Raw genomic sequence first — 23,449 nt, forward strand, 5'->3', positions numbered from 1 at the left:
CGGATCTCTGTGAGTTCGAGACCAGCCTAGTCTACTGAGGCTATTTCTAGGACGGGCCCCAAAACCACAAAAAAACCCTGTCCGAAAAAAAAAAAAAAAAAAAAAAAAAAATATATATATATATATATATATATATAGAGAGAGAGAGAGAGAGAGAGAGAGAGAGAGCCATGCGACTGGAAAGATAGATGGCTCAGCCACTGAGCCCTGGCTGTGCTTCCATAGGACCTAGGTTTGGTTCCCAGCACACACATGATAGCTCAGAGCCACCTGTGGGGATCTGATGCCGTCTTCTGACCTCCATGGGCACTGTATGCATGTGGTACGCATACATGCTGTAGGCAGAGCACTCATGCACATAAAATAAACACAAATCTCAAAAAAGATGTAATTGACCTGTCCACACAGTCAGATATCATTCAAATGGGATGCAGCACCACGTCCCGCCCCCCAACATGATATGGAGCGTCATGGAGTGACATGGAATGAAGGAAGGGGGGTGTGCTAATGCTCCAGGCGTGACGTGGAGTGACGTGGAATTAAGGAAGGGGTGTGCTAACGCTCCAGGAGTGTGAGCCACGGAAACGTCCAGAAAGGACAAACCATGGTGCAGAGGAGCAGTGGGGAGGGTGCTTGAGAGACTTCAGTTTGGACAGGGCCACTTCTAGGGTGACAGGCTGTTGTGGAACTAGATAATAATGGCTGTCCACTGAATTATCCCCGTTGTCCTGATTCTGTCATTTCATGATTCTTGAATTTCATCTCAGTAAATACATGTGAAAACCAATGAAGATTTAGTTTTTCAATTTTTATTTTAACATTTATTTTGGGGGCTGGAGAGATGGCCCAGTGGTTCAGAGCACTTGTTGCTCTTACAGAGGACTCAGGTTAGATTCCCAGCACCCACACATAGTGACTTACAACCATTTTATCTCTAGTTAAAGAGAATTTGACTCCTTCTGACCTTCACAGTTATTGGCACACAAGTGGTACACAGACATACATGCTGGCAAAAACACCTATAAATAGATACTTTAAACATTACATTTATCTATTGTGTATGTGTGTGGGGGGTACCACACATGTCTGCCACGGCACGTGTATGGAGGTCAGAGGACAACTGGCAGAAGTCAGCTTTTCTAAAGCCATGTGGATCCCAGGAATTGAACTCCAGTTGTCAGCTTTGGTGGCAAGAGTCTTTACTGCCAAGCCAGCTCCCTGGCCTGAATGTTTCTTTACTAAGTAGCTTCAATTTTTCTTCTTTAGTCTGCTTGGCTCAGCAGCTTGACACTCTTAAGATGAGAGAGAGGATGTTAGGTCAGCGGGGAACGGGTAGTGGAGGAATTTGAATTGGGGCCTCACCCTATTCTAAGATTAAGAGTTGTGCTCTAGGGCCGTGCTGCTGACTGGGAATGGGCCCTTGGGTGACCCCTGAGTGCTGCCCTGAGTGAGAGGCAGGCTTACTTGTTTGTTTATGTCTGTAATCTGGAGTCCTTGGGACATGGTCACAGTGCACACAACCTTGTCACCCCAGTGGGGCTGGGAGAGTCACCAGCTCTTGTTACCAAACAGAAATCTCCAACTGGACCAGGCTGTGAAATCAGTCAGTACTGCTCACTCCTGGAGTAGAGGCTGGGTCCTCTTCTTCTCCCATGTGGCCTTGGCTTCTAGGCGCAGGCTGAGTTAGGCTGAAAAGGACCTCTAGGAATAGTGTCTGAAGATCCCCCCCCCACCTCCTTGAGCCTCAGTTTCTCCAGTTGTGTGATGGGTCCAAGAGGGAGGTCAGCAAGGCTGGGGTGGTGGTGTGGAGGGTGAAGGGGTCATGAGGTGTACCCCATTTTACAAACTGTACACATTGAGATGACTCAGGGTAGCTCAGCCCAGGCTGGCAGCAAGCGCAGGGCAAAGGGCAGATCCTCACTGTCTGCCGGGGAGATGGTGGCATTTCCATCTTGGATCTTCCTGGGCACTGTGGTGTGGACAAATGTGTCAGGCAGTGTCAACTCACAGGGGACTTGGTGAATGGTGTGTGGGGAGCCAGGGTCTGCCTCCCCCATGACACCTTCAATGCCTGCTGCCTCTTCCATCCTGGGTTGCAGGACTCTTGAGTATCCCCTGAGCCCTGGGTGACAGATCTCTTTAATTTGCCTCTTGACCCAGGCAATTAATTGTATTCTGGCGATCGATTGTGGCCCTGATCTCGCCTTAGCCCCTGGCCCAGCACATGCAGCCTCTGGTGGCCTATCCCTGCTCCTGGGTTGCAGCCGAGACTCTGCAGCAAGCCTGCTTTCCCCAGCCTCTGGGTTGAGCCTCCTAGAGCAAGCGTGATGGGGATTGTTGGTGATTTTTACTCAGGCCCAGGGTGAACCTGGCGACTGACTCCACACTGGGTCTGTTAGGCAGCCCTGCTATGTCCTTTCTGCAAATGGGCCCCAAAGGCAGCACCCCCATCCCTTCCCGTGATCCTACCCTACTTGTTCCCCAGGCCAGGGAAATGTGGAGGCAGCTGGGTAGGTGAAGTCCCCTTGGTGGGGCCTTGACCCCTTTCTCCCCCTTCCCTACCCCCATCTGGAAAGCAAGGAGATGAGCTGGGGGATGTGGTGGCTTAGTTGGGGGGGTGCTTGCTTGACGTACATGAGGGCCTGGTTTGCACCCCTAGTTGTTCAAAAACCAAAATTAATAATAAAACCAGAGTGGGGCTTGTTGGGAGTGAAGGTTTGCATGGGGGGGCTGGGGCCCATGTGGGAGAGTGCTGATGGACAGGTGGATAGCAGATGGCGGGTCGGGTTGCCTGGGCCTCTGTGGGCTCCCGGCCTGGTTTGTCCTGGCCTGGCCTATACTTGGCTGTGAGCCAGACTGCCTCTGACCACAGAGAGGCCCCTTCTCTGGGAAGGCAGTCGATGCGGCTTCTTCCAGGCCTCCGCCTCTAATTGCTCCCTCTGGTTCTGCCTTTTGTAGATCCGCCCTCCCTCCCCCCACCCTGGGTGAGAAGCTAGATGGCTGCTCTGAGAAGCCCATTCCGGGGTGTAGGTGGAGGGCCAGACACCAAGTCCTGAGGATCGAAGACTGCCCCCCAGCTCTCTCTGACTCTGTGGTTCTGGGGATAGGGCTTTTCTCCATCCATGAGATGGGGTCGGGATAGCTGGGCTCACAGGGCTGAGGAGACACTACAAAGGCTGGTATGAAGCCCACATGGTGGCTGTGGTTATGGTTCCTGTGGCGTGAGTTACCCTTGTCATTAATTATACCCAGATTGAAGAGGCCTGATGTCTTGGGGACCCAGGCAAATGTACTTAGAGGCCATGGGTTCTTGTGACAGTGGGGTCTGCTTTACATATCTCTCCTGACCTTGTGATCTCCTTGGGAGCATCCTGTCTACCCTCGCCCTGTCACCAAGGTTCTGTCATGTGATGTCTCTCCCTCCTCCAGCTGCTGGCCCTCTTGGCCTTGGTTTCACAGTCCCTGCCCTGCTTACCGGAGGGCTACAGGGGTGAGGCTGCTGCCATCCACCTCCTGCCGTGTCTGTGGCAGCCAAGCTGCTAGAGCTGAGACCTTGGTGGCCTCCCTGTGATTGCTTCTCTGCAGCTTCAAGGAGAGCTGCCGAGGGCGGGCGTCTCAGCTGTCACTTGAGAGGGAAAATAAAATATCCCTGTGGCTTCTAAATGGAAGGGCGGTGGAGCAGCCTCTTTTGCTTGGCTGTCTCAGCTGCTGGCTCCCACAGCGACACAGGCCCCTTGGGGACAGGGTAGGCTTCCTGTTTACCTGGTGTGGAAGGTGTACCCAGACGGGCTATCCTGGGAGGGTGGGGGATCCCCCAGTTCCCACAGAGCCTTGGGGCTCTAACTGCCCCAGCTTTGGGCAGCTGGGTTGTGTAGTTCGGAGTCCTCAAGCTGCAGTAGTGTATTGGATTGGTGCAGAGGTGGAATGGGGTGGGTGGGGTGGGGTGTGTGCATCACGTGCATGAGGGCCGGGCCAGATAGGTGTCTAAGGGCTTCTCTAGGATATTGCCTCTCTTGGTGTTCCTCTTGGCTATAGAGCTGGGTCGGGGGGTACTGGTGGTCATCTGGAGGAAAGAGGGCTCCTCGTGAGAGATGTCTCTTCGGGCACCTTCTGGGGGACACTATGGAAGCTGAGGGTCCTGAGCAGGAACTAGGTGCTGAATGCCTTGCTCCAGACACTGGAGCAGTTGCTGGTACGGGTTGGAGTGTGGGCTGCAGGGCTTACAATTGGACTCCAGAGTCCCTGCCCGTCCACACTGGGGACTGAGGTCATCTCTCCTATGGAGAGTGTGACTGCTGGCCAGAAAGAGGCTGGGAGGTGATGGGGATTTGTGCCAAGCGCCTCCTGGGATCATCACCGGTGGACAGTTTCTGTCATCTGTCCAGGGACACAGGAACTGGGAGGCATGGGCGTGGCTTGTCTGGAGCCTTGAGCACAGAGCTGGGCTTTGCTACTGGGTCCCTGCTGCAGACTGTTTAGCTCTTCACGTGGGAGGGAGGGAGATAGGGTCTAGGGAGGTGCATTGCCTCAAGATCAGAGACTGCCCTGGGTGGGTGTACAGGCTGGCCCTGTCACTCCTGTAACTCCTGCAAGGCTGAGCAGGTCAGTGCCCCTTCTTTCTTCTTGCAGCTATGTCCTTTCCAGGTTTCGCAGAAGTCGTGTCTGTCCCCTCCACCCCCTTCGTGTCCCCCCCCCCCCCAGCCAGCTGGTCCTTGATCTTGAGTGCCTGACTGCAGCTCCACTTCTGCATCCCCCTTCCCCTGCTGCTTCCAAACCTATTGGAGGGTTCATTGAATGGCCCTGGAGCTGCTTTTCCTGATGGCTCTGTAGGGTGTGGGCAGGTATGGCTAGTCACGTCTATCTGTCCTCTTGTTTATGGTCACATTTCTACCTTCTGAAGCAGGGGGTTCAGCTGCTGTCCTGTGGCTTTGTTTCTGAGCAGGGTGCAAGGTGCAGGGTTACAATTAGGTGGCTTCCCAGAGGAGAAGTTGATGGTTGTCCTGTCCTAGGAAGACAGGGATGGGGTGTGGGGTAGAGCTGGACAGGCAGCTAATGGGCCTGGCTTTGAGGCCAGCTCTGCCTGAGGCCTGGGAGAGGTGCCTTGGAAAGTGCCCCTCCCCCAGCGGCCTTGCTGGGAACTGACTTCTAAGCCCCAGGGGGCAGGAGGAGCCCTTGGAACTTCCTCCAGCTGCTGAAGTGGGCAGCTGGATATTAGCTGGGAAGGAGGGACACCCAGACTCAGTGTGTCTGCTGAGGGCTGTTGGGGTGCATTTGGGTGAGAGGAGTGGTGGACGTGCAGGCCTGGATGTCTTGCCAAGTGTGCACAGGGGATGGAGAGGAATGCACTTGCATGCTGTGTGCTTGTGAGCTGGCTGATCAGGGAGAGGGACAGGAGTGGCTGTAAGCCAGACAGGCCATAGTGGATGTGACAGTACCGGCAGTGGAGGGAGAGTGCGGAGGCTTGCTGAGTGTGCTGGGGAGAGCTTGGAGCCTGGAGGGCTCCTTGTTGCAGGAGGCAAAGCCCCAAGCTAAGAGTACTGCTGTCTCTCTGGGTAATACGTGTGCGCTTATACACACTTGTATGTGCCTGTCTTTTTTTTTTTTTTTTCCTCCCCTGGCTAGTCTATAGACTAGCCTGGCCTTGAACTAAGAGATTGGCTTGCCTCTGCTTTTCAAGTGTTAGGATTAAAAGCACGCGCCAGCGCCACCACCACCACTGCCTGGCGTGTGTGCCTGTTACTGTTTGCTCTCTGTTGCTGTGGTAAAGCATGTTTACCAAAAGCAACTAGGAGAGGAAAGGGTTCAATTCTGCTTAAACTTTCCTGGTCCTGCCATTGAGGGAAGTCAGGGCAGGAGCTTAGGCAGGAACTGAAGCAAAAACCGTGAGAAGCACTGCTTACTGGCTCACTCTGGTTCATGCTCAGCTGCCTAGGGATGGTGCCGCCCACAGTGTGCTGTGCCCACCCACATCAGTCACAGGGCAGGCTCACAGACATGGCCTCAGGCCAATCTGATAGGAGCAACCCTTCACTTGAGGTCCCTTCTGGTCGTAGGTGAGTCTATGTTGTGTCAAGTTGACAATGAAAAGTAGGTCAAGGCCTGTGTCCATCCATCCTGGTGCCCCAGCTGCTCTGGGCTCCAGCCTTGGCCTCCTGCCTGAGCAGCTGGGACACCCACCTCAGAACTAAACGGGGACCGCGATACCGGGCTATCTTCTTGTCCCCACTCTGAACGGTCCACAGACTCTTTTGCATTCCGCCACGGGTGGTGCTGTCTCCCGGATCACCCACCCGGTTGTCTGCTAGGTGCCATTCCCTGATTTCTTACCTCCTCATATGTTCCCACCGCCTCCACTCTGTTCTTCAAAGAAGCATGGGAGCTTGTTTCTCCTTAGCCAAGACCTGGCTGAAGGCCTTGTTGGTCAGGCTGAACCTTACCTGCTGTCCCTCTGTGGGCAGCCATGCCTGCCCTGTCCAGTGCCTTGCATGGAACCCTGGCTCTCACTTTGTCTCCTGTCTGTGTTGCTGGCAATTCCTGCCAGTGTGGTAGTCCAGCTGGGCTCCCTAAATGGGGACTACCTCCCTTGGACCCACTGATCCTGCCATCACCAAACAGGGCTCGCAGGCAGTGAGGACCTGGAGGAGATGGCCCCATTTCCCAGCTGACCTCCTAGGGTAGGGGTCAGTCTTCCTACTGCTAGGGAGGGAGGGTGCCTGCTTTTGAGGCCTGGCGCTGCCCAGCCCATTACAGACAGGCTGCAGGTGGCTGGCTGCTGAAGCTTCCGGGAGCCATGCCCGTCCTCCCCATTCCAGCTTCCCACAGGGCCTGTCTCTGGAGTTGCTGCAGATGGCAGGACCCGGTGCCAAGCCCTGGGGCATCACAGCAAACAAAGGCTTACAGAGGACACAGGGCAGAAAGAAGTGACTGGATGGTCCCCTGTGAGTTGCCTGCAGCTGCCCCTTCATGCCTGGAGTTTAAGAGGCCTGCCAGGGCAGGCAGTGTGGGAGTGCAGGCCCTGGAGCCGGGCTGCGAGCCCTGCGAGTCCTGGATTGGGTCCTGGCGATGCCAACCAGCAGTCATGGGAGCATGCAGGGTGTGCACATCCTGACTCCTTACACACTCACTTCCAGAATGCCTGTGAGGTTGATGTTTCTGCTACTGAGAACATTTCAGAGATGCCTGTGAAGGCACAGAGAGGGAAGCTCCTGGCCTCCAGGTTGCAGAGCTGGGAACCTGGAGTACTTGCTCCAGAGCCTAGACACGCTGTACTTCCCCTTTATTGGTCTCTTGCCTTTGGCTAGGGACAGGGATTCTCAAACTCCACTTGAGGCCGAGATATTGGTGCATTGCGAGGGGTCTTGGAGATGACGTTGGGGACAGCTTGTTTCTGAGGGAGGCCCGAGGTCGGGATGCCAGACGTGCCTAGGGTCCCAGCTGTCAGTGGTGTTTGGATTGTGTGGTGTGCTGCCAATTGTGCTTTGTCCCTACTCATCCTTCTGCCACGCAGTAAAGAATTCCTGAATGTTGAATGGCTGTTCAGGGTTGTAACTGTAGTGTTTGGGGATGCTGAGGCAGGAGAATGGTGAGCTTCAGGCCAGTGGGTGTTACATAATGAATATTTGTTTCAAACATTAAAAAACATGAGGCTGTGGGTGCAGATGCAAGTGTGACTATATGGGTGTCTCTGATGGTGCCTACAGGTTAGCCTAGCTTCTCTGGGATCATGGTTCGTTGTTTGTTTCTTGATGTCACACAGCAAACATCTGTTTGGCTGTGTACAGATTCCACCATGTTGATGGCCTCAGCTCCTGTGAGTTCCTGCTGTTCCATGTTTTGGTCAAACTCTTGATGTTGTCTGATTCCAGCCACCCTGGCAGGCAATCCTGGTGACTCCAGACTTAACCCTCACTCTGGGAGTATTGCCCTAGGCCATTGGCCATCGTTCCCTTCTGGATGGTTTAGATCCAGGCTCTCTGCTATATCAGTCTTTATATGGTGACTGGGTTGAGGACTTCTGTTTGTTCTGACTAGGTGCCACTGGTGATTGAACCTACAGGCCTCATGTATGCTAGGCAGGAGTTCTACCACCCAGATACCTTTCCAAAACCCTCTTTGTACGTTTTATTTTTAGACAGAATCTCACTAAATTGTTCAGACTAAACTTGAACTTACTCTGTAGCTCACCAGCCTTGAATACATGATTTTCCTGCCCCCCATGTATCTGCGGTGGGATGCTTGTTACCAGGTACTATTCTGTTAGGGGTTTGAGTGCTGGTGGTAAATGTGCCCGCCATCAGTTGTCAACTCTTGGTGCTTCTCAGGTCCTGGGGGAGTGGCTGCGGCAGGGGTCATGGCCATGATGGTCTTGGAACCAAAGGGTTAGGGTTGGAAGCTCAGCTCTGTCCCTTTGTAACGCAGAGGTTGTAGGAGTGAAATTTGGGTTGGTTGAGCCTGCCTCTTTGACTTTTTCTCTGTCCCTGCCTGTTAAGGGGCTTCTCTCATAGGGTCTCTGTGGGAAATCCCTATCTACAGGGGAAGCTGTGATGTTTAGTAACAAGACCCCATTTTTTCCCCACAGCTCTCCTGAGTCTTTGAGGACGCAGCCTCCTGGTGGAAGTTTCTGGTAGGTTTATCTTTATTTCTACTTTGTGTCAAATACTGCTTGATTTTCTGGTGGAAGCTGGCCTGGAGTGTTGTGGAGCCAGAGTCTGTCTAGCCAGCAGGAGCGGCGTGGACTGGCGCTTGGTAGGTCTCTCAGGGTTTCCTGGCAGGGCAGGAAGCAGCTGGGGACTGATCTCTCTACCCTTCCCATTGGAAGAGTTCCTTCTTTATCCATTCTTCGATTATTTGTTATTTACTTCCTTGTGTGGTACTGGGGATGGTACCCACCACAGAGTCATGCCCTCCAGCTCCTTTTTATTTTGGGACAGGGTCTCACTAAGTTGACCTGGTTCCCCTTGAACTCACGTCATAGCCCCGACAGGCTTTGCACTGGAGATTCTTCTGCCTCTGGCATGACAGGCCTGGCTCCTTGAACTGTTACCTCTTTGTGAAGCACCTCCTGTGTGTAGGCCGTGCAGTGGGTGTTGGAGATGGCTGTCAGGCTGGACAGGGGTCCTGTCCTCAGTGCACAGCTGGCAGTCAGCCATTCTGATGTGAGGTGCTGATGGGTGAAGAATGAGCTCAGGAAAGAAGGGGTGCGTGTGTGGGGTGGGGTACAGTTTCATGTGGAGTGTCAAGAAAATGGCATCTGAGGCTGGAGGGACGGCTCAGCGGTTGAGAGCACTGGATGTTCTTCCAGAGGAGCTGGCCAAGTTTCACAGACCCATGTGGTAGCTCACATCTCTTACGCCAGTTTCAGGGGATCTGACTCCCTCTTCTGGCCTCCACACACTCCAGTCACACATGTGGTACACAGACATACTTGGAGGCAAACATACCTATACATGTAAAATAAAGATGATGGTGTTTGATTGAGGCCTGAGAAAGGGGGAAGGGAGGTGTCTGGGGGAGGGTATCTAGGCAGGTGGTGCACATGGCATGGGGCTGCCTGCTTGGCAGGACACTGCCTCACTTGTGGGGTGTCTGGCCAGGATACCTCTCATTGTCTTGAGTCTTTGAGGCATCCCAATAGTCAGGAGGGGAAGGACCCCCCTCCCCGTTCTGCTCTTTTAGGTTGGCATTGAACTTGCTATGCAGCCTTGAACTTCTGGTTCTTTTGATTCCATCGTTCATGCACTGCAGTTGTGTGCCACCACACCTGGTTTGTGCGGCCCTAAGGCTCAAACACGGCACACCAGGCACACAGTCTACCAACTGAGCCGCTTCTGCAGCCATAGGCTATGGTTTCATCTGAGGCAGGAAAGGGTGGGCATGAGTCTGTGGGGGTGGGGCTGTCCATCAGGTCTTTGAGAGTGGAAGGAACGGCTTGGTTGCCCCCCCCCCCCCCAACCTCTTGCTCTCCATCCATCCGCATCTCGCCTAATGGGGAGCCACCTCAGCCTGACTTATCTGCCTGTCACGCCAGTGGCCCACCCGAGGACGATAAAAGGGCTTTTTGTCTGCAAGCACTTAGCTTCCTCCACTGGGGCGATCCATCATGCTTGCGGGAGGAGGGGAGCAGACAGAGGGGGAGGGCGGGGAGCCAGGGACCCAGGCGTCTCCTTGGCTAAGACAAGGCTGTCTGGGAGCTGCAGGAACAGGCTAGGAATGTCCTGAGCCCCATCCCCAAGTGGGCAGAGGGCCATGAGGCCTTTTGGAGACCCCTTGGGGTGGGTGATCTGGTGAGGGAGAGGGCACAGGAGTCTGAATGATCAGCTGGCCACCTGCACACCCTCAGGTCCCCGCTGAATGCTTTGTGGAATGACCTTATGTAATCTCCAGAGCACTTGAAAAGTGCCATGTCACTGTCCCTGCGCTGCAGATGTGGGCAGTAAGGCTAAGATGAAGTCCCAGCATGGCTCTGCCCTGCTGAGGACCTTGGGTTCCGTGGGGGGCCTGGCCCTGCTGTTCTGACCTTGTAGTTGGAAGTGGGGGCTCTAGGGTTTTCTAGAGGAGGGCCACTGCCACTGGAGTTTTAGGCTCGGGTGGGGGATGGGATTTACCTGAGCCTTGACTGAGAGGTACGCTGGGAGATGCAGAGGGGAAGCTGGTATTTGTGGGAGGTTTTGGGGGGCTAGGATACTCAGGAGTATAGTCAGGGCAGGCAGACATGTGCTCAGGGCTGAGCGGATGAATTCTGGTGGTGTGGTTAGTGGGCTCACACTCTGTGCTGTGTACTCCACCTAGACTGTGGAACTGGTTTTGTCCTCAAGCCCTGGCTGTGGCTATCACGGGCCAAGGAGCACAGGACTCCCCTTCCTTCCCTGTGGGTCAGCACTCTCCATCCTCTGACTCCTTCCCAGCTCAGGGTGCTGAACCTTGGTCAGGCCTCTGTCTTCCTTCCCTGCCCTCCTCTTCTTCTCCGCCCTCCCCTCTTCCCCCCTTCTTCCCCCAGGGCCACCCTCAAATGACAGCAATTAATGGTGCCTGTGATGGCAGAGTCTGACAGCTGAGCCGCCTGCCTGCAGCTGCCCTGCTAATCGGGCCCGGGGGGCCCCCCCCCCCCTCTTGCTTGTTCTATGCGTGCCCTCCCCTTTGCTCACTGGGTCGTCAGGGCCAGCCCCATAGGCCTGTGGGAGACCTGTGGGAGGCAGCAGAATCGCCCCAGCCCTGTAGCTTCTCCCTGTGTCTGCCCTCTGTGGCTGTCCTTTTCTGTCATCAGGGAGACTTCTGCTTGACCTCTCTGTGCTCCAGTGAGTGTGACTGGATGGGGACACTCCAGTTGCCCACCTCTCCTCACATATCCTATTCTAGAACTGATGCTGGCCTGAAGTGACCCTAGGGTGACCGGGGGCCTTCCTCACAGGCCTCTACATTTAACTGTCTGCTGAGAGAAGAGGGCTCCCATGGAACCAGACCCTTGTCCTACCCTGGACAACCACTCTCAGTTAAACCCCTGGCCTGATCCTAGGGGACCTGGAGGCGTTTATTGAGCCGAGTCCTGCCTGTTGCCTTTGCCAGGGTTAAAAGGATCCCAGCATGCCCTGCCCACACTGGGCTTGCCTTGCCATCATTTTGCGCAGCAATGATAAAGCCCCTGCTGTATACCAGGGCCTACAGTCCGTGCTTTCACCTTGCTTCGTTTTAGGACTTGAAAACAGTTTTGACATAGTGTGTGTGTGTGTGTGTGTGTGTGTGTGTTTTGTGTGTGTACACGCACACATGCACATTGTCTCTCAGGAGGATGTCAGAGGACAGTTTGTGAGAGTCAGTTCTCTTCCCGCCATGTGGGCCCCAGGATTGAATTCAGCTTGTCAGCTTGGTGGCAAGCTCCTTTCCTCTCTGAGCCATTTCGCCAGCCCCATTTTCTGGTTTTTATAGATGAAGCAACTGAGGGGACAGAAACTAAAGTGATTTAAGAGAAATGATTTAATGAGAGAGACAAATGTGACTTTGAGCTCAGACCAGTCCTACCCATTGTTCTTATGTCAGGACAACCCAGAGCCCTGACACGAGGTGGGGAAATGGCCCCTGGGCCTTAGCCAAGCATCGCGCATGGTTTGCCTGTCACACGTGTAAAGTGAACCTCGGCAAGCTTGCTGGAGATGGCGGCCATCTTAAGGGATGAGGGTTTTTACCCCCATTGTCATGTGCACACCTGTTTGTGTGTGTGTGTGTGTGTAAATGCACATGTTTACACAGAGTGTGCATGTTCTTGTGCCCGGCTTCTTTCTTTCCATGTGGCGGTTTTGAGTTTTCTCATTTCTGCACAAGAAATGGCTCATCTTTTCATCCTGCCAGGCAGGGATGGTGCCAAGTGTGTCATATTTGGCAGCTTGCTGCACTGGTCCTCCTAGCTGTGGCTTTGAGGAAACTCCCCTGGACCATTCCTGCTTGAGTCTCTGAGTGCGGCTCTGTTTCTCCTGGACACACTTCTAGGAGTGGGATGCTAGGTGCATGGTAAGTGTGGAGCCACCAGGGAAGTGCTGTCTCACCCGCAGGGTGTGGGGATTGCGGTTGCCCTGCTTCCTAGCCTGCACTTGCTACTGTCGGTCTGCTCCGTTGGCTGCCTGAGTGAGCTCTGTCGTGTTTTCGTTTACACTTCAACATTGGCTGCGTTTTGGTTCTGTCTGGCCACCTGGTGGATGGTGGAAAGCTTGGATGGGTGAGACAGTCACACACCTGCCAGGACTGGCTCTGTCTTTTCTTCCTGGTCCCAGGCGATTACTTACGTTTTCTTGTCTTACTGTGTGGGCTAGGACCACGGTGCGTTGTTGGGTAGAGGCATCCACTTTCGCTTTCAGGGTTACCAGGCGGTGGGCGATGTGAACATTCCCGGTTAGTAGAGGAGGAAACTGAGGCACACGTGGTTTCTCCGCATGAGGTGATTTCTCCTTGTGAGGGCAATGGGCACATAGGACTTGGGCTTACACACTTTCTCCTCCGTGTCAGGAAGTTCCACCTCTGCATTCACTAGCCTGGAGGGTTGTGCCAAGAACTCAGCTTTCTGTCCAGGGTTTCCTGTGCTCCAGAGCCAAGGGTGTGGAGGAGAGCCTGGGCCTCTGGGTTAAGCCCTGTCCTTTGGCACCCAGCACTGGGAAGTGAATGTCAGGCTCTGGTCTGCCAAGGGTCTGCTCTGACCTAGCCTGCCGTCTTAAGCAAAATTACACACACAGTTCCGAGGAGCTGTTGTGGGGGCGAGGCCTGGGCCTGATGCTGGGAAGCCCAGGAACAGTGGTGGCAGCAGGGGGGGAGGGGGACCTCCTGTTCCTTACAACCCCCCCTTCCTTGCCTGAGGGGGTGTCAGCTAAGACAACTTTTCGGGGGAAGAAGGCCCGTAAATCAAATAAGCAATCCCGTAAATAAACAAGTAATGAAGTTAGCGGGGTGCCTAATTACATCAGAGTCGTAATTACGGATGGATGCCTGCCCGATAATTGTACTTGTTTTTAATCTTCGGCTCCGACATGTGTCTCCTCCACCTAGCAGCGGTCGTTGGCCCTGGCTGGTGGCTTTTTAGGGGCCCTGTGTGGCCCAGGTGGGTGGGTGGGGTCCCCAGCCTTGGCTCTTGTCCCCGCAGTGGAGTTTGTAAAGCTGACTTCAGATCTGAAGTCACTGAGCGGTGACAGTGACAGGGATGATAATAGCAGTGGGGTTTGTAATGGTGCCCACAGTGCACTTGATGATAGTTTATTTAACCTCCAAACCTCTCAAGTGCTATCATCCCCTCTTTATGCATGAGGAGACCCAAGCACAGAGAGGTTTAGTGTCTCGCTTGAAGTCGCACAGCTCTCAGACCTGGGTCCTTCCTGCCTCAGCCTCTGGGTTATCCTCTGTGGGCATCTTGAGTACTTTCCCTGCTGTGGGCGCAGTGTTGAGCAGGAGTGGGAGCAGTTTTGTCATTTTGCACGATGGCCTTGCATCCACAGTGACGTTACTCTGATGACCTTGCATCTCACTAAGGACAAAGCTAGCTCTGTGTCTCCTCCCTCTGGTAGCCATCATTGAACCCATTCCACAGAGATGGAGGCTCAGGGGAGGAGGACCGGCATGGGCTCCCACAGCCAGCAGGTTGAAGGGCCAGGGGTTCTGATTATCTTCAGCTCTCTGGTGTAGGAGCAGAGCTGGTGGTGGGGGACTTTCAGGGTGACCTGGAGGCCACTCAGCCTTGTGTGTAGGGTTAGAGCTGCCTCAGCCACATAGGTCTGAGCTGCCTTCCGCACGTGGAGCTGAAATCCAGCCTTGTTCCTTGTTGTTTCCCTTACTTTAGGGTCTTCTTTGCACCTGAACATGTGGAATGTAGGGTCAGGCTCTGTGAGTGGTCTCGGAGTATCAGCTTCCTCAGTAAGTGCTGCTTGCTGAGGGTGATGAAGGCCAGCAGGTGAGGTTCATCTGTGGGAGGTGAGGTCAGGTAGGGGCAGTAGTTAGGGGACCTGAGGTCAGGCGCAAGGGCACTGAGGTTAAGTTAGACCCCAGAGGGAGGGAACTGATGGTGCTCAGACTGAAGAGCTCAGAGAGGAGGACTTGTTCTGCTGCAGCTGGATCCAGGAGTACAGACATCGCTGTGGGGAGCTGCCATTGTCTCAGCTCTTCTGTGGTGGTTGTTCCTGTCACCAGCTGACTCCTGCCACCCCAGAACCCGGGAGGCTGTCCCTCTCCTGCCTCTTCTCTCCCCAGTGAATTCTTCAATGCCTTTCTTACCCGGCAGGGAGAGGTGACTAAAGGGTGGTGATGTGATCAGGGGTGTCCCAGACTCCAGAAGGAAGGGAGTGAGCCCAGACTGGGGCTTGAGCAAAGAAAGCTAGACAGAGCTGTTCTGTTGGAGTCTGTGACTTTAATCTCAGAGTGTGCCCCCCCCCTTTCTGGACAGTCTTTGGATTGTTCCAGAAAGTTCCAAGTCTGGGGAAGTTATGTCTGACATGTCTGCAGATGCTGTTTTGAGAAAGTTGGGGCCCAGGACGATGACACTTCTTTCCATAATGATCCTTCTTGTGCAGTGGGGTCAGCGGAACACAAAGTGACTTGGCTGTTTTGCTGTCTTTCTCTAGCCTACTGCCTGTCTCTCCATCTGTGACACCGGGATAGCTGTGCCTTTAGGGGTATCGTGAGGGACCATGGAGCCTGTGTAGACTGTAGTCCGGTGTCTGGCATTTTGGGGATGTTTTGTCCTAGCTTGGTCAAGTCCTTGTGAGAGTATTGGGTGCCTCATCTCTGTGTTACTTCTGCCTGGGTGTGGGTTCTCAGAGTCCCGGGCAGTTGCTACTGCCTTTCATGGCTGCGGCTGCTGCTGGGGGAGGCCTGGGTGGCTAGTATCTTGGGTGGAAGAGATAGCCCCTTTGGGTATAGGATAGTGCACCACAGCCCTGGCCTTGCTGTGCTATGGCCAGTGGGCCAAGGGTATTCTAGTGCAGTGTGAGAAGTCCCCTGTGCCTGGAGCAGGTGACAGGGATGAGGGTACTGTAGAAGGAGCAGTGGGCCACTGGCTAGCTTTACCCAAAATGATTACACGGAAACTGTATTCTTTTAAACACTGCCTGGTCCATTAGCTCTAGCCTCTTACTGGCTAATTCTCACATCTTGATTAACCCATTTCTAATAATCTGTGTAGCACCACGAGGTGGTGGCTTACCGGGGAAAGATTCAGCATGTCTGACCTGGCGGCCGGCTCCATTGCATCTGCCTCACTTCCCTTCTTCCCAGCATTCTGTTCTGTCTACTCCACCCACCTATGTTCTGACCTATCAGGCCAAGCAGTTTTCTTTATTAATTAACCAATGAAAGCAACAGATAGATAAAAGACCCACCTACATCAGGATACCCTTCTGTTGTGGGGCAGAGCTGGCTGCCTCATGCCTCTCTGGAAGGAGTTTGGATTCCATGGTCTTCGTCTCACTGGGTCTGGCAGGCCCTGTCCAGTAATGTGGTCCTGTGGTTTACCTTTGGCTTGAGGGGGTGTAGCTATACTGTTGGCTTCCTTGTGCCCAGCACTGGGGTGGGGATGGGGAAGGGAGAGAGGCCATAGCACAGTCCTCTCTCTGAAAGTCTGAACTGTGGTGTTCAGTTGAGTCATGTGATGTGATCTTTGAATAGAGGGTCTTGGTGAGCTGCCTTCGATGGAGATGGACATGGACCCAGTGACGGATATCGAGATTCTAAGGGCATTCTGTGGGCTGGAGGCATTAGGTAGCTGATGCTGCAGCAGCTGAAGGACACAGGACACTAGGAGCTGAGGGGTATGAGGGCCCTATACCACCTTGGCTTTGAACTTCTAGCCTCTGGAATGAGGTCCCATCCCACACCTTACCCCAGTAACTGGTCACCTGTCACTTCAGCCACGCGGGTAAGCATACATACTGTTTTTATGTTAGATTCTGTGACTGCTGCCGTGTGCACAGTGCTCCTTGCACACAGTAGGGGCTCGGTACATGTTTCTGGAATATCCGACAGCTCCAGGCCTGGGGCCCAGGGGTCTCTTCAGAGGTGTGGGCTCCTAGCAGAGGCTCAACCTCTGGTTTTCATTCAGGTAGAGTCATGAGATGAATCTCGGCTGCTGTTTTAAGACTGGGTTTTACTATGTATCTAAAACTGACAAGGAACTTACTCTGTGGTTCAGATGGCTTGAACTCAAAACAGTCCTCCTGCCTCACTCAGCCTTCCAAGTGCTGAGATTGTGATTGTGGTCGCCAACACATCTGGTGAGATTAGCCTTTGGGATACAGACGCAGACTGTATCCGAGGCTGGCCTCAAAGTTGTGGAATCCTCATCTTCCTGCCTCAGCCTCTACTGCCTTAGCTAGGGTTGCAGCACGCACCACAACACCTAGTGAGACCCCAGGCTGGCCTTGAACTCAGAGATCAGCCTGCTGCTGCCTCCCACGCGTTGGGATTAAAGATGTGCGTCACCACCACTCGACCTGAGATGAACTGTTTTCAGTTCGTGATCAGTGTGTCAGTTCTAAGCACCCAGAATTGTGCTTTGGCCACCTCTGTCTGATTGTGAACTGTTCTGTCATCCAGAGGGAGACCCTGCGCCCTGTGGGGCACGTTGCCCTTGTCTTCAGCCCCAGGCTGTGTGTGTGGCTATCCTGTCTCTGGATAGAGTCTCAGATGGGAACCTTGTGTATTCTTTTTTCTGACTTCGGGGCACTCTGCTCTGAGGTCCCTTTATGCTACAGTGTGTCCAGGTCTTCATTCTTTACCACTCTGTGGTTAGACTCCATTGTGTGGAGATGTAGCCGTAGAGTGTCCTTGCAGATGGGGAAACTGAGGCTAGCATGGCCTCTGTGCCCTGGTGCCCAGGCTTGGGACGAGGTGGCAGCAACAGTTTCTAGTTTTCTCCCGTTCATTATCCCTGCCTCACTTCCTGACTGACCAGGAAGCAGCTTGCTTGGGGGATTAAGCTATATGTTGAGCTGGCCATGGTCCTCTGATGTTCCAGATCTCCCCAATGTTGCTCTTGGCTGGTCCTCTCACAGGCCACAAGTAGTTGCCCTGCGGGGCAGCCGAGCACACGTGTCCAGTCTCCGTTTTGGTTCCTGTTGACTCGAATTGACTGCCCTTACCAGCTTTTCCCATCACATGGAGCTGCACTAAGCAGCCAGGTTGCTGGGAATGGTGTGTGTAGTGTAGATGTTGACTGGCGATGCTGCCGGCCAGGATGGTGATGCCTTTGCCCAGAAGACCACAGGCTGCTTCACTGTGACCCTGAACTTAGTTTTGGCAATTAATGCTGTCTGGAAGGCCCTGCATGTATGCTGTCTTGAAGGCCCTGCATGTAGTTGTTTCTGGTTTCTGATGATATATTGGCTTAGTAAGTCACTTAACAAACACTGAGCTGCCTGATATCTTCCAAGAAAACAGCAGTGGGCATGACCATGGAAGGGACATGGCCAGGGTATCAGCCTGCCCTCACCTTGGTCTGGCTCACTGGGGTTTGAAAGTGTACTTGTGGGTTTCAGGGCAGCCTTTGTGGAAGGCAGGGTTCTCCTGCAGCCTCTACTGGAAAATGGGGGGGGGGGACACCTGTGGGCCAGCTGCTTGCCTACACAACTTCCTGGTGGCATTTGGATGGCATGACTATGGTTCAGTCTCTTGGTATCACAGTGAGAGCCAGGGACAGGAAGACAGAAAGACAGCTTTGTATCCTAGTTGAAAAGATGGGCTTTAGTTGTTTAATGCCTCAGTTTCCCCTTCCTGTAAAAGATGGCTGCAGTGGGGCACCTTACCTTTGCTGTAGAGGGCTGGGTCTACAGAAACCTGAACATCCTCCTTGGGACTGACATTACAGGGCTGGCGGGATCTTTTGGTCTGCAAGGGAGGGCCTGACTATCTCCTTGCTGGTCTCTGTGTGACTGCTGATCTCTTCATAATCTCAGTGGGCACAGGCTTTTGCTCTATGTAGCCTTAGTCCTAAAGCTGACTGGAGGCTTATTGTTGACTGTGGCACTGTGGGTACCCACCAAGACCCTGGTTCACGTCCCAGGGGAGTCTCTGTCTGGGACTGCTTCCTTTGGGTTGCATAAATTCCTCCTGGGCTCAACAGTGTGCCCACTTTCTGTCATGCTGTGGGGATGGCAGGGGCCCGGGCTCCCTGCTTCGTGTGGTCGTGGTTGAGCTGTTGGGCACAGTATTGTCAGTCATCCTAAGTGGTTCCTGAGATGGGTGAAGGCGGAGTGTGTCTACAACTGAAGCACACTGGCTGGAGGCCTCCTCCCCTCCTCCTCCCTTCCTCTCCTCCTCCCCTCCTCCCCTTCTCCCCTCCTTCCTTCCTCCCTTCCTCCCCTCTTCCCCTCCTCCTCTTGACCCCTCCCTGGCCTCATTTTTTCATGGATCAGACCTTCCTTGTTCCCATTTTGGCTCCACATTTGGCTGTAGGCTGTCTACATGACCTGGGCATCCTGCATGGTGCCTTTGGGGCACACATTCTTGGCCTGACTCCTGGGTGTTGGGATGGGGGGGGGGGTAGAATTTATTTGAGACCCTCAGGCTTTCCCTTACACAATGGTTCTCAACCTGTGGGTTGCGACCCCTGGGGTTGTCAAACCGCTTTTCTCTCAGGGATAACCTAAGACCATTGGAAAACACAGCTATTTACATTAATATTCATAACAGTAGCAAAGCTATAGTTATAAAGTAGCAGTGAAAATAATTTTATGTTGTGGGTTACCACAATATGAGGGTCTCAGCATTAGGAAGGTTGAGAACCACTGTTCTAACCCCCCAGTGTTGCTGCCCGGAGCCACACAGCTGCAGAGCCAGCCTGCCCTGAGAAGATGCACAGCCCACACCCAGAGGAGGTCGGGCTTGAGGTGAGTCACCCAGCAAGTCATGGCCAGTGCTGACGCTTGCCCGAGCATCCGGCCATCTCCTTTGGCCTCTGTGTGCATTTGGCTCTGCCTTTTTCTGGGCTTGCCACCAAGATGACCCAGGCCCTGAGCCCCAGGTCCTGTTTCCTTTAGCTGAGATCGGAAGGACGGGAGCGTTTTCCTCTGGCCATCTGGCCCTGCAGGACTGGAGGATGTCGGGACTGGCTGGGAGGAAATGGTTAAAGGAGGGGTCGTGGCTGGCGCTGGTCCCCCTGCTAGCAGCAAGGAGGGAGAGGGCTTCTCGAAAGCTATAAAAAGGCCTTGCAGTGTTGAGCCCCAATGGCTGGAAGCCCGCCAGGGTTACCATGGCGATGAGGAATTAGTCCCGACTGCCAAGGCTGCTAGCAGCTCCGTACTTTTGGCTCTGGAACAAGAGTGGACTTATGTAATTCCGTGTTTATAGGCCTGGGTGGCGGACGCAGAGCCGGGCCTGCGTCTTGGTGGCGGCCCACAGTGGGTCACACCACTCCAGGGTATTCCTGACATGCCTCCAGTGCCCTGATTTTTTGGGGGGGGGTATTAGGACAGAAGCCTAGGGGACTGGCAAGCTGTTGGTCCCTACCGGGGCCTCCCCAGCTGGAGTGGGAGCCCAAGTCTCGCGGGAAGGGGTGTGGCCACTGTGTGTGGCCGCCCCTTGCCCACTTGGTCTGGACAGAGGATGGCCCTGTCACTGGTCAAGAGCTGGCCCCCAGATGCTCATGGACCAGGTCTGGGGTGCAGGACATGCTAACCTGGGCCAGCATGTTGCTGGCCTTCCCTTGCTGTATGGGAGAGTTCCTGCAAGTTCTGTGGAGCCTACTCAGGCTGTTGCTGGCCATGCACTGGTAAGAGAAGTTGCCTAGCTCAGGGTGTCTGTATCCTTAGACTTAGGGATGGTACCACAGACCAGAGGACTGTGATTTGCAGTATATGGGCAAGGGGTATTGCCCTGCGACCCCTGGAGTTGCCTGCCGGTTAGTCCAGACTTGCTCGGGTATGGTGGCCCTGGTTCCTATGGGTCTCTGTCAGCCAGCTGGGTGCATGGGGAGGCTCCTGGAAGGATGGACATGTGTCTTGGGTTTTGTACATGGGACAGTAGGTTATCTTACTGGGAAAAGTTGTGGATATCCTGAGAGGCAATGGATGCTGGCTGGTGGCCCTAGGAGGGGCTGTGTGGCTCAGGCACTGTGCTGCTTGCCTTGAGCATGCCCACCCAGTGTGCGGCAGGATGGTTGGACAGTGCAGGTTGGGATGTGGGGCAGGGCATTCTTGATGACTGTGGACTTGATGACCAGGGCCTGAGGACCTGGGAACTTGGGCTAGGGGGAGCCAGGTGCAGGCAGCATGGGCCCAGCCTGCCTCCCCACTGAAGTGGAACTTGGCTCAGTGCCCTGTCTGGTTTGAAATAAGGGCCACCGGCCCAGGCTTGCCCAGGGCCTTGGCAGCAAGAGAGGGGTAAACATTGGAAAGTTGGAAAGGCTTCCTGAGCTCACAGCAGCCTGCGGCAGCAAGCCCAGGGTGGGGGAGGAACTCCTCCAGGCCTGGTACTGGGGCTGCTGGGAGCGGCTTCCGAGACCCCCAAGTTCAGGTTGCTGTGGGAGCTGCAGAAGGTATGGCTTGTTTGCCGAAGACCCTGGTTGTCCTTCAATCCCTTTTCCTATTGTGTGGCCTCCAGTATGCCATCTTACCTCTAAGACCTGTGACCCTGAGTGCAGAGTGGAACCACAGGGCCCTGTGGGTGTGGGGGTAAAGGGAGGAGGAATACCACCTACAGGTGAGGCTCTGGGGCAGGTCTCAAGTTAGGTGACCCTGACAAGCCACTTCCTGTTTTGGAGTATTAGTTTTCCCATCTCACAAGAGATCATTAACAAGTCATGGTTTAAAGGTCCTGAGGCCATGGGTCTTTGGTTCAGGGTTAGGGGTTGTGGTTGGCAGTGATGATAATGATGACGATAGTGGACTTACCTGGACCGAGGGTGGTACATGCCATCTTGAAGTAGTAGTATTAAATAATGGGATCAGACTAAGGTTCAAGATACAGCCCAAACCTTGGAGGACATGTGGCCTTGGTCAAGCCCTGGAACTCCTTAGCCTCCAGGTGCCTTGAGAGAGCAATGGAAGCCCCAGTGGGGCAGCAGTCCTGAGTAGTGTCCAGGGAAAGACCCGTAATTCTCCCCACACTCCCTTCACTCTGCAGAGTGACCCTGGCATGGGGTAGGCCTCCACCTGACCTTCACTGCAAGACTGTTAACCTATTTCCCCTTGAGCCTGGGTCCTTGACACTGCCCAGTGTGGCCTGGGGGTTGGGCCTGGGTGGGAGGACCAGTATTCCTGTGGACTGTGGCAGTGATTCTTTGAAGGTGACACCGGATGGTGCCGATGCTGGATGCTGGCTCCGGGCCTCCCCTGTCTGGCCAGCAGCAGTCAGCTGGGAGTTTCTCTCTTGTCTAGGCCACTATGCCAGCTGCTTGCTGCCATTTGTCCTGGACCTCCCAAAGTCCTGAAGTGTGGCCTGTAATGCCCCTATTGCTCTGGTCTGCTTGGAGAGTGCTAGCTGAGGGAGGCCACCTTTGTCCTGTCCTGTGGGAGTAGTGATACTGTCCCTGCTCCTGAGAAGCCTGCTTGGAAGCCCAGAGCAAGGTTTGCTGTATCAGGTGGTGGCCACTGAGCCTACAGTATAAGAAAAGTACACACTTGTGCATATGCATACTCAAATGTGTGCATCTTATATGCATATATCCTTATGTGCACAGCAAGTATTTGAAGGTGTGACCGAGGCTGGTTGGCTCAGTGTCCTTTCCCTGGTTCTGACCCTGATAAATTGAACTCTAGTGATTCAAGCACATGTCATTGGGGCATCTCTGGGAAGGGCACACGAGATCATGGCTTGCAGTGGCTTCTCTAAGAACAGCTTGCAAGTCTCCATGTACCTTGGAATAAATGTGAAGGAAGGACCATGGCTCCCAGAACCAGGCTGTCCTGTGTTTGTGCTCAATCTACCTTGTAGACTGGGTGATTTGACTCGGCCTTCAGAGCTCTGATTTCCTCTGGGGTGAGAGGTCAGTACTTTGACAGGCTTATGTGACCATTAGGTCATAGTCCCCTGAACTGAGTACTTGTTAAAAAGATTTTATTAAGCTTTTTAAGGTGTGTGTGGCACACACCTTTAATCCCAGCACTCAGGAGGCAGAGGCAGGTGGATCTCTGTGAGTTCGAGACCAGCCTGGTCTATAGAATAAGTTCCAGGACACCTAGGCTTACATAGGGACACCCTGTCTCTTGAAAACAACAACAAGAAGGTTTTTATTACATCATTTTTGGGGGTGTGTGCTCTCTACTTCCTCTGTGGCTGTCCTGGGGTTGGAACTTGGGTGATTAGGTTTGCCCCTACCTGCTCAGTCATCTTGCCGGCCACATGACTGCCTTCTTCTCATCAGATAGTATGGGGGCTGCTGCGATCCACCTGTTCATCAGTGCGATGGCCTTGCTCCGCCGTCAGCATGATCATGTGGTTTGCCTTCCACCATCCTTGGTGTAATTGCCTGGTTTGTCTGTTCTGTCAGTGGTGTGATCAGTTCTGTTCTCTGTAGTTAGCCTGGTCACCATGGCTTGCTTGTTCTGTGATAGACATAATCTATGGTTCATCTGTTTTGTTGTTGGTGTGATCACCATAGTTTGCCTGCTCTGTTGTTGGTGTGGTCTGTGGTTTGCCTTCTCTGTCATTGGCATGGTCTCTGTGGTTTGTCTGCTTTGTCATTGGCATGGTCTCTGTGGTTCTTGCTCTGTTTTTGGTATGGTCTCCATCATTCGCCAGCTCCGTCATTGCTGTGGTCCCTGTGGTATGTTTGTTCTGTTGTTGACGTGGTCTTCATGGTTCTGCTGCTCTGTTGTTGGTGTGGTCTCCATGATCCGTCTGCTCTGTTGTTAGTGTGGTCTCCGTGGTTCTCCTGTTCTGTCATTGGCGTGATCTCCATGGTTTTCCTACCCTGTCATTGGCATGGTCTCCATGGTTTGCCAGCTCTGTCACTGGCATAGTCTCCATGGTTCCCCTGCTCTGCTGGTGG

The 23,449-nt window shown here is 53.9% G+C and overlaps 1 protein-coding gene across 10 annotated transcripts in view; it reads left to right on the forward strand.

The window, feature by feature from the left end:
• The window catches only part of Ncor2 (nuclear receptor corepressor 2), a 149,498-nt gene that overhangs the window by 10,637 nt on the left and 115,412 nt on the right, over positions 1-23,449 (forward strand). For all 10 annotated transcript variants that reach the window (XM_013349886.2, XM_013349929.2, XM_013349937.2 and 7 more), the window contains exon 2: positions 8,579-8,623. The gene's annotated coding sequence lies outside the window, so the exon portion shown is untranslated. The remainder of the gene's footprint in view (positions 1-8,578; positions 8,624-23,449) is intronic.

This window comes from Microtus ochrogaster, chromosome 2 (assembly GCF_000317375.1).
Source record: "Microtus ochrogaster isolate Prairie Vole_2 chromosome 2, MicOch1.0, whole genome shotgun sequence".
Lineage (NCBI taxonomy): Eukaryota > Metazoa > Chordata > Mammalia > Rodentia > Cricetidae > Microtus > Microtus ochrogaster.